We start from the raw sequence: 13,458 nt of genomic DNA, 5'->3' as shown, positions 1-13,458 counted from the left end.
CATAGATTTAAATAAAGCTTGCCTAAAAGACCCTTTCCCCATGCCTTGGATAGATTAACTGGTGGATGCAACTGTAGGGCATCCTCAGATGAGTTTTTTGGACGCCTTTCAAGGCTATCATCAGATACTACTAGTTCTAGATGATCAGGAAAAGACTGCTTTTGTTACACCCACTAGGAATTACCACTACAAAGTGATGCCTTTTGGATTGAAAAATGCAAGGTCTACCTATCAGAGGATGATGACCAGGATGTTTAAGGCTCAGTTAGGCAAAAATATTGAGGTTTATATAGATGATATGGTGGTAAAGAGTAAAGTAGAGTCCAAACTTGTAGATGACCTTGGGAATATTTTTAAGATTCTGAGGAAATACAAATTGCGCCTTGATGATTCTAAGTGTTCTTTTGGCGTTGGCTTTGGCAAGTTTCTGAGTTATATGGTCACTTATCGTGGAATTGAGGTGGAACCTAATCAGATTAGAGCAATTAACAATCTACATCCTCCTCGGAATCCCAAAGAGGTCCAAAACTTGACAGGAATGACTGCTGCTTTGAATCGATTCATTTCTCGGTCAACAGACAGGTGTAGGCCATTTTTCCAATTGTTGCATAAGTGGAAGGGATTTGAGTGGACCAAAGATTGTGCCTCGGCCTTTTAACAATTGAAGGATTATCTTTCTTAGCCACCCATTATGTCCAGGCCTAAGGAGGAGGAAGTTCTATTTGCTTACATTGCTGTAGCCTCACATGCGGTAAGCCTGGTACTAGTACGGGTTGATGATGGGGTATAAAGACCAGTCTATTATGTGAGAAAATCGTTGCATGAAGCAAAGGTTCATTATCTACCACTGGAGAAAGCCATTTTGGCCATGGTGCATGCCACACGGAAGCTCCCTCATTACTTCCAGGCTCACACTGTTGTAGTCTTCACCCAACTTCCTCTTTAATCACTGTTTTGGAAAGATGACTACATAGGGAGAATTGCAAAGTGGGGAACGATCTTGGGAGCTTTTGATATTAAGTATATGACTCACACTTCCATTAAACGCCAAGTCCTTGCGAATTGGGTGGCTGTGTTTACTGAGTCCCCAAGGGAAGAGAGCTGGGAAGAGTAGTGCATGGATGGAAAATCATTTGGTGTGGTCTCCTTGTAGGGGCCTTTATCCTGGAGGGTGTACATTAATGGTGCAGCAAATCAAAGGGGATCTAGAGTAGGGCTAGTTGTGGTATCTCTTGAAGGGATTATTATTGAGAAATCTTTAAGGTTGGGCTTCTTGGCCATGAACAATGAGGCTCTGTTGGTGGGAATGGCTATAGTTCAAAAAATGGGAGGAAAAACAGTAGAGGCATTTTCAGATTCAAGATTGGTTGTAGGCCAGGTAAAAGGAGACTTGGAAGCCAGGGATTTGAGAATGCAAGAGTATTTGAATCAGGTTAGGCACTTGCAATCAGGGTTTAAGTCTTTCACGTTATAACAAATCCCTAGAAGCAGAAATATGCATGCTAATTCTCTTGCCACTCTCACAACCTCCTTGGCCTAGAGTTTCCCTCGGGTTATCCTTGTTGAGGACTTATGTAAACCTACTGAGATAAAGAGGGAGAAGGTCCAGATTCATCAAATTAGGGTAAGACCTAGTTGGATGGATTCTATTGTGCTATTCCTTAAGGATGATGTCTTGCTCGAGGAAAAGGGGGAGGTTGACAAAGTGTGGAGAAAGGCCCTTTGATTTTGGCTTTCCAAGGATCGAAAGTTATACAAGCGCTCTTTTTTTAAGCCATATTTGCTATGCATCCATCCTAGAGCAGTAGAGCCACTCTTAGAGGAGTTACACGAAGGGATTTGTGGAAGCCATACAGGAGGCAGATCCTTGTCTCACAGGGTCCTTACTCAGGGATATTGGTGGCCCAATATGCAAAAAGAAGCACAAGAATACATGAAAAAATGTGACCAATGTTAGAGATTTACTCCACACATTCATCAGCCAAGGGGCATTCTTAATCCTCTGTCTAGTCCCTTGTCTTTTGTTTAATAGGGCTTGGACATTGTAGGGCCCTTCCCTAAAGCAGCAAGAAATAGGAGATGGCTTTTGGTTGGCATTGATTACTTCACCAAGTGGGTTGAAACTAAGCCATTGGTAAACATTAGGGATATGGATGCCAAGAGGTTTGTGTGGAAGAATATTGTCACTCGATTCGAGATTTCTCATACCCTCAATTCAGACAATGGAGTTCATTTTGATAGCAAAGCTTTCAGAAGGTATTGTTCTGAATTGGGTATCAAGAATAAGTATTCAACTCCGGCTTATCCACAAGGGAATGGACAGGCTGATGCTGTCAATAAGGTTATAGTGAATGGACTCAAGATAAGGTTGGATGATGCAAAAAACAAATGGGTGGAAGAGCTTCCACGTGTTCTCTGGACATATCAGACAACCTCTCGTAGGTCAATTGGGGAAACACCCTTTTCAATGACTTATGGGGCAGAGGTTGTGATTCCTCTATGATAGGCCACAAACTGAATGACCCCTTGTGATAGAAATTAATTAATTAATTAATCAAGTTATTAATTAATCAATTTATCATGCAAAGCATGGTAGCACAAACAAATCACCAATAAACTAAATACGCAGTGGAAAATAAAAGACACGGTAATTTGTTTACGAATGGGTAAAACCTAACAGCAAAAACCCTACCGGGTGATTTTTAGGTCACCACTCCTGAAACTCCACTATTATCACAACAAGCGGTTACAAGTAAAGGAATCCAAGTACCTTACCAACCTACAGTTGAACCCTTACCCCAATACCTAATTGGACTTGTTCTGTAGTGACAGTTCCCCTTTCAGATGCACGACTCCCAGTACGTGACTAACCAAATGCGCGGATCCCAGTACGCGACTTCAATCACCAACTAAGAAGGTTGTTGGTTGCAAAGTTCTTCAGTTCATCCACACGATGAAGATCAAGAAGATGCATGGTCACAAACCCCTACGGTGCACATACACAACAACTTCTTCAAGAGAAAGAGATGAACTAGGGCAAGAACTTCGTCTCCGGTCACAATTTGCTTAAACAGAGTTTGCTCATAGCTTGTGCAACTTGTGAACACTTTGATGGCCCTAAAACTGATCCTTTTACATGTCTAGGTTTAGGAGAAAAGAAGGCCCAAAGATATATTCACGAATCCCAAGAAAATCATATTGAAATTCTAAAAATCTTAAATCTCGACAGATAACAAGTGTCGAGCAGCTGTCGAGTAGGTGTCGAGCACACCGAATGAAGAACAGCTTCCTTAAGCTCGATAGATGCAGCTGTCGACCAGTTGTCGAGCTTTAATGATTTTGCACTTTGAACTTGTTTTCTTGAACAGACTTGAAAGCTTCAATACTTGATCTTGAAACAAGGTTTCTTGAAGTATTTAAAACATCCTAAATCTACTCAAATACAAGTAAAGTGCGTTTTGTCAAAGGATAAGCCAATTACATAAAATCATGACATATGTTCTTAACAAGTGAAACATATATGTCCTAACACTCTGGAAATTGGATTCCCAACACTAAGGACAAGCTTGTTCACTCCAAATAGCAATGACAGCTTGGTAGAAAATAGCTTGGATTTGATTGAAGTGCACAGAGAAAATGCCATGGTTCAGTTAGCATATTATCAGCAGAAGCTCAAGCAAGGGTATGACTCAAGTTTAAGGTTAAGACCATTAGCCCCTGCGGACTTGGTATTAAGAAAGGTTGTAGGTACTGCAAAAAACCCATCATGGGAAAAGTTAGGGCCCAATTGGGAAGAGTCATATCGCATCACCTCGATGGCTGGTATAGGTGCATATTTCCTTGAAGATCTAGATGAAAATGTTATACCACACCCCTGGAATGTAAATAATCTGCGAAGGTACTATTATTAATGAAAGGAAATTATGCCATGTTTTTATTTGTGACATTATGTGTTATGTTGATTACTTGTTTAAGTATTAAACAGAACCTTGGTCATGCCTGGCTCCTCGGATTACATACCTTGGATAAATTAATACTTCTTATTATCTGTTTAAATATTAAATAGAACCCTGGTCATGCCTAGCTCCTCGGATCACATACCTTGGGTAAATTAATACTTCTTATTACTTGTTTAAATATTAAACAAAACCTTGGTCATGCCTAACTTCTTGAGCCACATACTTTGGGTAAATTAATACTTTTTATTATTTGTCTAAGTATTAAATAGAACCTTGGTCATGCCTAGCTCTTCAGACCACATACCTTGGGTAAATTAATACTTCTTATTATTTGTCTAAGTATTAAATAGAACCTTGGTCATGCCTGGCTCCTCAGACCACATATCTTGGGTAAATTAATACTTCTCATTGTTTTTCTAAGTATTAAACAGAACCTTAATCATGTATGGTTCCTCGGATCACTCACCTTGGTAAAACTGCTCATTATCTCTCTAGGAGTTAAATAGAACTAGAGTAACATTTGGCTCCTCGGCCATATACTTTGGGTAAATTAACACCTACTACAGTCTTGATTTGCTGTTAAATGGATGAGCAGGTGAAACTATTGTAAGGTTGAATTTATTCAACCATCTAATTGGCTTTATTCCGTGCCAAATTTGCTTGTAATTCAGCATTTAGTAACCCTGTATTTAGGTGGGTTTGTTGTAAGGGTAGTGAATGAGATAGAGTGAAGACTGCTCAAGAGTGTGCAAGAAAACAGAGTGTCACGGCTGGGACTCGCGGGTGGACTCGCGGCTGCAAGCCGCCAGAAGCTGCACACGTGCCAAGCATGCTGGAAGATGAACAGTCATGCTAGCTGGAGCACTACAGGACAAAACAGGACAACTGGCCATACGGTTAACTCGCGACTGGATCTCGCGACTTAGTCAAGCCGCGAGGTCAAGCCGCGAGCCACCCCTGTTTTGTAAAATCCTGACGTTTCACATTCCTCTCCACTCTAGTATAAATACCCCTTTAACCCACGATTGAAAGAGAGCTTCCAGAGAGAATTTTGAGAGAGAAACCCTAAAGAAAAACAAGATTGTTTCACACACAATCCCTACCTTAGAGTCTCATCAAAATCCCTCACTCTCTTCCTCTCCATTGTCAAAACCTTGAGAGGCATTATACCAAACCTGGTTCTCACCATTATCATCTCTGTGAGACAGTCGTTTGGAGTTCTGGGAAGCAGTTAGGAAGGAGCCAATCTTCATTGGTTGATGCTACGGTGTAGTAGCGGAATCCGGAAAGCTAGAAAAGAAAAAGGTTCGGTGCAACCTCGTTGGAGCAAGAAGCTTGGAGGGCTTAGGTGCACTGGGTAGATTAGGCTTGGAGGGTCTATTGCTGTCCTTGTATCCCAACTGTATTTTCTAGTGGATTGATTACCGCTTGGAGGGCGGCGGAGAGGTTTTTCGCCGAGGTCTTCGGTTTCCTCTTCGATAACACATCGGGTGTTATCTTTGTGTTTGCATCTTCCTTCCTCTCTATCTCTGCCTTTATATTGTCTGCTGTGATTTTATTATGTTATGGCTTAGATAGTTTTTATCCTATTTCACATTAAAGCATATGTTAAGTTTCCGCACACTTGTTGTTTAACATATTGCTTGTGTTGGTTAAGTTAATTTTTGGGGGTCTAAACGTTCAAAAGTGTATTGGTACACGTTTTTTGAACTTTCAATTGGTATCAGAGTGAGTACACTGCTGTTTGGTTTCATTACCATTTGTGTGATCCTTGACTCCCTTTTGAGATGGATAGGTCTCAATCCCTTAATGCACCTCCATATTTTGATGGAAGTAATTATGCGTTTTGGAAGGTTCGTATGAGAGCTTTTCTATGCTCTATTGATGAATCCGTGTGGGATGCTGTTGAGATTGGTTGGACCAAACCTGAGGCAGCCAAATCCACATGGGATAAGGCAGCACTTGCTGCATCTAATGCTAACAGTAAAGCACTAAATGCTATTTTCTATGGTGTGTCTCCAGATGAATTTCACAGGATTTCTCACATTACCATTGCCAAAGATGCATGGGAGATTCTGGAAACAACTTATGAAGGCACGAAGAAAGTGAAAGACACCAAGTTACAAATGCTGACCACTCGGTTTGAGGAGCTTAAAATGAGTGAGGATGAGTCTTTTGACTCTTTCTATGGGAAGCTAAATGAGGTGGTTGTCAGTAAGTTTAACTTGGGGGAGAAAACGGAGGACTCAAGGATTGTAAGGAAGATCCTTCGATCACTGCCGGAAATTTTTCGTGCTAAAGTGACAGCCATTGAAGAGAGCAAGGATCTTGACGACATCAAGGTACAGGAGCTGGTTGGTTCTCTACAGATGTAACGACCCTGCTCCAACTGTGTAGATATTGTCCGCTTTGGGGCCCATACCCCTCACGGTTTTGTTTTTCCCCAGGTTGCGCTGGGGAAAAGGCCTCTACACATTGAAGGGAGGTCATTCCTTATAAACACATTCTCATGTGCTTCCCTAGGCGATGTGGGATTCCATGGAATGCAAGACCCCCCTTTTGGGTCATTACAATCCACCCCCCTTACGGGCACACGCGTCCTCGCGTGTGGGGCCCACACTTCCGGCTAGGGCATGGCTCTGATACCATCTGTAACGACCCAAGGAAAAGCGCTAGCCACATCTGCGCTATACCTCAAAAGGACTAGTCACAATTGAGACTCCTTGCAGTTGTTAATAAAGCCCAGTTCAACCCAGTAAATACCTGATGTGGGACTCATCACACACCCACACACAACACACAATCAATCAAATTGGGGTATCACAATAAACATTGTAATGACCCAAAAGGGGGGTCTTGCATTCCATGGAATCCCACATCGCCTAGGGAAGCACATGAGAATGTGTTTATAAGGAATGACCTCCCTTCAATGTGTAGAGGCCTTTTCCCCAGCGCAACCTGGGGAAAAACAAAACCGTGAGGGGTATGGGCCCCAAAGCGGACAATATCTACACAGTTGGAGCAGGGTCGTTACAGATGGTATCAGAGCATAGGTTTATGATTCTGTAGACTTATAGGTTTAATATTAAGATTATTTTGGAACAAGAGTGTGATCATTAGGAATTTTAATGTTAGAATTATTTGACCTTTCATAGTGTTTTTTTTTAGGAGCGTGTAGGAATGATTGTTGCACTATCTATTTGTTGGTTTTGACCTTCAAGGATATTTAAAATCTGTACTTATGATATTTTGTTGCATTGCTTAGAGAGATGGCTCCACCAAGGAGGAACACAGGGAATGGTCAATCGAATGCTGAGGGAACCACTAATCTTCAAGCTATTATTGAAGCCATTGGGGGTTTAACCAATATAGTGCAACATCAAGTAGGAGCCACCAATCCAACTTGTGCTTTAGAGAAGTTTAGAAAGCTTGACCCTCCTACTTTCAAGGGTACAAAGGATCCAATAGAGGCTGACAACTGGCTTAAGGAGATAGAAAGACTCTTTAGGGCAATGGAGGTTAGTGATGGGCAACGAGTTATCCTTGCTGTTTTTGTATTGAAAGGTGATGCATTGGAATGGTGGGAGTCCACAGAGAGGACACATGGGAGAGAAGTTATAACTTGGAAGCATTTTATTGAGCTCTTTCGTAGGAGGTATTTTCCTGATAGTTTAATGGTCCAAAAGGAAGCTGAGTTTATTCGCATAGCACAAGGTACTCAATCAGTGTATGAGTATGAGCGGAAATTTGCTGAATTATCCCGCTTTGGTCCACACATGGATGACACAGAAGCAAGGAAGGCTAGGCATTTTGAAAGGGGTTTGAGGGAGGAAATTCAGGGACCGGTTTCCATGTTCAAATTGGAAACATATGCAGAGGTGGTAGATCGAGCTCTCATAGCTGAGAGAAATTGCAATCGTCTTTCAAAGGCCAATGATCAAGAGAAGGATCCAAATCAAAGTAATTTTCTTAAGGGAAAGTCTAGTGAAATTTCATTCAAGAAGCAAGGGGTGCCCAATTCAAACAAGAAGGCACATAAGACTTGTCCAAGATGTGGAAAGGCTCATGGTGGAACATGCTATTTGGTGTCAAGAGCATGTTTTAAATGCGGCAAAACTGGACACTTTATCAAAGATTGCCCAGATCTGAAGAGTGAGCCAAGGGCTGAGCCTAATGATATAAATCATAGGCCAAAAATCCAAGGAAGAGTGTTTGCCATTACTGGGCAAGGTGTTGAGGAATCTAAGTCAGGTACCATCTCCTTATTTTTCTCTTATGAAGTGAAACAATGGTTGTTGAGTCTATGTAATTATTTTGTGGTTATAGACAATATAATATGGATTGGGTGGGAGCATATCATGTTGCTTTGAGTTTTACGACCTAGTGTATTTTCCTTGGGGCGCTTTTGTATTTAAAAAAAAAAAAAAATGATTATTATATGCTAAGTTTAAGAAGTGACATTTGGTCAGATTAAGTGATATTTTCGAGGATTGTTTTGCAAATTTTAAGAGACAAGAGGTTGCATGCTAAATTGAGAAACTGTGAGTGCTAGTTGAATAAAGTGGTGTTCTTAGGACATATGATCTTTAGAGATGGAATTACAGTGGACCCTACTAAGATTGAAGCACTAGTAAATTGAGGTATGTTTGAATTTTCGAGGACGAAAATTTTATAAGAGGGGGAGAATGTAACACCCGCCTCACTTAAATTTAATTTTATTGCTTCTAAAGTGAAATTGATGAATTATTTAATTTATTGTGAAGGTGATATTATTTTATATTATGATATCTACAAAGAAAATAAATAAAAGATGTAACGTGAGAGTTATTTTGTGGATTATTCATATTAAACTTTTAGTCTCCTTATCAGTTAAGGACAAGGATAAGAGACTAAAACCTAATTGGATTAGGAGTTTAAGTGTTATTGGAATTCTTTAGAGTTCTGGCCCATCTAAACAACCTTAATATGAGTTTAGTGGGAATTGAAGTCTTGGGAGGCTTACTTAAGCTTTTAGTGGGTTTTATATTTGAGCCCAAGTGAAAATAATTTTAACGTGTTAGTAGGTTAGGGTTTCCTGCTGAAAGAGAGAGAGAGAGAGAGAGAGAGAGACAGCAAAGTTACAAGAAACAAATCCTGCATCCGTATGGTCGTGTGGTCAGGTATACCTCTCTCTCAAACTCTCATGGAAATAACCTAGTTGCTAGAGCTTACGCATGGTAGTGGGGCTGGACTTTTGAATCTTGTAATCTATATTGTGGTCAAGTTCTAAACCTTTATCAATGCATGCTTCAGGTCACTAATGTCCTACGGGTAGAATTTTCTATGGATGATATATATTATTTTGGGTTAATATGATCTACAAGCATGTGATCATTTGGAAGCCAACTTGTACTGGGAGAATTTAATAATATAGAGATTTACATTTCGGCTCATTAGAATTGTTTACTAGGTATTGATTTTGGAGTACTTGATAAATCAATTGAGTACTAGATTAGCTATAGTTTCAGAATAAGTAGTGAGATACGAATTTTAAGAGTGAAACTTATATTTTTGTTGCTGCCTTAGTGTATCCTTTCTTATTGAGTCGTCTTGTGTTTATTTAGGTTCTAATTGATATTGTTTCAGACCGTTGAGGTGAAGCTTGGTTTAACAACTAGAGGTAAGTGGACTTCAGAACATGACGTCTCTCAGGACGTTTATATCTATATATATTTATGGTAAAAATATATTTATATATTTATAATTGCAAAAGTGAAGTTTCCAAAAACTTATACTATTATCAATGTTTTGTATACATACCTGAATTTTATTATTTCTTAAGTGTTACCTTGAAATTGTATGTGTTAAGAATGACTCAACTATATTTTTGAGAAAATATTTGTTATAAGATATATGATTGGTATTGACAATATTGTAATAAAATAAGAATGTTTTCAAATAGTCAGCTAGACAATCTGCAACCTTTGCCAACACAGGGTTAAGTGTTGGTCTTCGGCCGATGTAGTGTTATTGTGGTGTGGTGTAGTGTTATCGTTTGCTCTTTGGAGCCAGTGTTGCCTCTTTGAGGTTAGTGTTATTGTTCCCTATGGGAATCACCCACCAAGTGTTTAGCAGCTTATGTCTTTGTCTGGCTAATGTTTAATGTTTTCCACATCAAACTATTGTTTTATTGTTATTGGCCGTTACAAGTGGAAAAATTGTTTATTACTATATTAAATTGTTTCTACCTATTTAGTGTATTTTGGCCAATTAAAGTGGTTACTATTTTATTTACTGATTACAATATTATGGTAAATGTTTTGTAAAGACTATATTTTGATAATGATACTAATGTTTTGTTTTGAAAGACATCCTCATGTTATGTAGTCTCTTATTGGGCTTCTAGCTCACCCCCTTTCTCCACCTTTCAGATTAGAGCACTGGAATATCTTTTGGTGGTAGATCATTGGAGACATAGATTGAAGACTTCTTTTGGAGCTATGTTAGTTGAGGGTTTGTTTTAGTATATTTTCTTAGGATAGTAATTTTGGCATTTGTGGAACTCTTTGAGATTGTATTTGGAGACTTTATTGTTAAAGTTTTGTTTTATGGATTTCATAGGAAAGATTTTGATTACTTGAAGTTTATTTGTGGATATTTAATTACGCTCTGTTCCATTATATTATTGTTGAGTATTTCTAAGACAAGTTGTGCATCTAAATCCTTGGTATGGGTTTGGGGTGTTACAGTTATGGTATCAGAGCCGGCCCGGTAATCCCGTGTGGGTTCAGAGACACTACCCCACAAAGTGGACCCTAACGAGGTCGTTAGGGATTTAAGTGGGAGAGATTGTGATACCCCAATTTGATTGATTGTGTGTTGTGTGTGGGTGTGTGATGAGTCCCACATCAGGTATTTACTGGGTTGAACTGGGCTTTATTAACAACTGCAAGGAGTCTCAATTGTGACTAGTCCTTTTGAGGTATAGCGCAGATGTGGCTAGCGCTTTTCCTTGGGTCGTTACAACAGACTTATGAGATGTCGCTGCCCAATCAACGGAAGAGTAAATCCCTTGCTCTAAAGACCATTAATGAGAAGGTGGAAGATCAAGGCTCATCGGGAGAAGATGTGGTTGACAAAGATGTAGCCTATCTTGTTAAAAACTTCAGAAAATTTTTGAAATTCAAAAATAATGGAAAATTTGATGATAAGAGAAAATTCCAAAATTCTGGAAGGGAGAAGAGGGATTTCAAAAAGAAAGATGGAAAAGAATCCCAATCCATACAAGGTGTCACTTGTTTTGAATGTAACGGGCATGGACACTTTAAGAAGGAATGTCCTAATTATTTGAAATCGAAAGGCAAGGTGTATGCCACGACCTTGAGTGACTCAGATTCGTTTGACTCAGAATCTGAAGAGAGCTGTGATGGAGAAGGGAACTATTCAGCTTTCATGACTATTGCTCATGTTGAGTCTTCGGATGAGTTGAATTTGCTTGTTCAAGACCTTGGAGAACATAGTGATGATGACTCACTAGGAATTGTTGAAGAATCAGAAGCTGAAGAAGAAGAAAGCACAGCAACTCTTCAAGAAAATTACAACTCACTCTTGGAGAAGTCGGGTGAATACACAAGGGTAGCCAAGGCTGCTGTGAGAAAAATGAAGAAGGCTGAGGAGGACTACAAAAGTCTCCTAATCCGGTATAGGGAGGCCAAATGCGAGATTGAAACACTGAACGGTGAGCTGTCCGAAGCTTACACTAAAGTGAGATTTCTTGAGAACGAGGTGATGCAAGCAAATGCTAAAATAGAGAGGGTCACCACCAAGAAGCTAGATGATGTTATATCTTCTCAAAAGAGCTTTTCAGACAAATCCGGACTGGGATATACCGGAGGAAGTAGTTCAACTGGAAATGTCACTAAAGAAGTGAAGTTTGTAAAGGCCAAAGATCCAGTTGTAGCTGACCTTACTGGTGTGAAGCTCGAGGTGGAGGAGAAGAAGAATGTGGTGGACCAACGGATGCTGAATCATCGTAATCAGTCTGTGGGCAGGTCTGAATCCCGTGCCAAGTCACGTCCACGACCACAAAGAGGTCCTAGAGGAACGTATGTGTGCCATTATTGCGGACTTCAAGGGCACACTCGACCAAATTGCCAAAAGCTGAGAGCAAAGAACAGTGCAACTCCTCAAAGGTCAGGAGGACCCAGAATTGATAGGAGAACTTGGGCAGGTGATCAATCTAGAGAGCAAAATGGAGATCCCGGAATGATGAACGTGATGAAGATGATTGGTACATTCACCAATTGCTTGGAAAGCTTCTCACGAAGGTTTGAAAGCCCTAACTCCCGTACCCAATCCTTTAAGGAAATCACCCCAAACGCAAGTGACGTGTGGGTGAAAAGGGGTACTCATGTATAAGCATTACAACATGTCCATGCATTAATACTTCCTATGCTTTGTGACTATGTTTGTTTGGTATGCTTGTTGTTTTTGTTCTTGGTTGTTTGATTATTCTCTTGTGAATATTTCCTAATTTTGTTTTATCATTCTTTTTGTTTCTTGTGTCAAAAATCCAAAAATCACATAAAAAATTAGAAAATCAAAAAGCTTGATTGACTTTTTTTGAGTTTTGTCTCAAAACTTGTTTTGCCTTGTACCTTTGTGCTAATGGCTGTGTGCATTTTCGAACATTGCTTGTTTTCATGCACTCGTATCACTGTGGGAAAAATCTTGAAATCTATGTGATTGTTGTAAATAGATCTTCAAACTTGTCATGAATGATTAGTGAATGGTTATGTTGATCTTGAGACATGCATAGACTTGTGTCTATATATCTTCCCACTTTTTATTTTTGTTTTGCTAAAAAGAGCTCACCAAATGTAAATCTCCAAATGAAAAGAGATATTGAGCTGCAAAAGCCTGTCACACATTCTAGTATTTGACTAGGAAAAAGGGTAAGCGACCTTATATTAAAAGTGATGTTTCATTCAAAAAGGCCAAAGGCCTGTTCTTCAAAGAGAAATGTTAGAGATGTTGCCTCAAAAGATCAAAAAGATCAAATGCTATGATTGTTAGTGGAGTCAAATGAAAAGCTCCAAGTTTTGTTATCAAGATGTGTGGGAGGTCATATATTCATATTTCTATAATTGAGATTGGTCACATGATCTAGTGCTAATTGTGTATGCCTTGGTTGAATTGATCATTGAAGCTTCACATTAGACAAAGGACTATCTCATTGTTGATATCCACACACAACACACAAGTTTATGTTCAATAAATGCCATATTCATTTGTGTGATTGTACTTGATAAAATGTGTTTTTCACATGCTCAATCTTTGTTAATTCAAGCACAAAAAGATTTTTGAGTGTTTTAGGTGTTTTTGGAAAGTATTTTGTTTGAAAAATCTGAAAATTTCAAAAATACAGTTTTGCCCTGTTTTGGCGGCTCAATTGCGGGTATGTCAAGTCGCGAGCCTCAGTCGCATCTTCGCTGGTCATTTTTGGCGACTTGTTCGCGAG

Source organism: Quercus robur, chromosome 5 (genome assembly GCF_932294415.1).
Source record: "Quercus robur chromosome 5, dhQueRobu3.1, whole genome shotgun sequence".
Taxonomy (NCBI): domain Eukaryota; kingdom Viridiplantae; phylum Streptophyta; class Magnoliopsida; order Fagales; family Fagaceae; genus Quercus; species Quercus robur.
Note: the sequence above shows the minus strand (reverse complement) of the source record.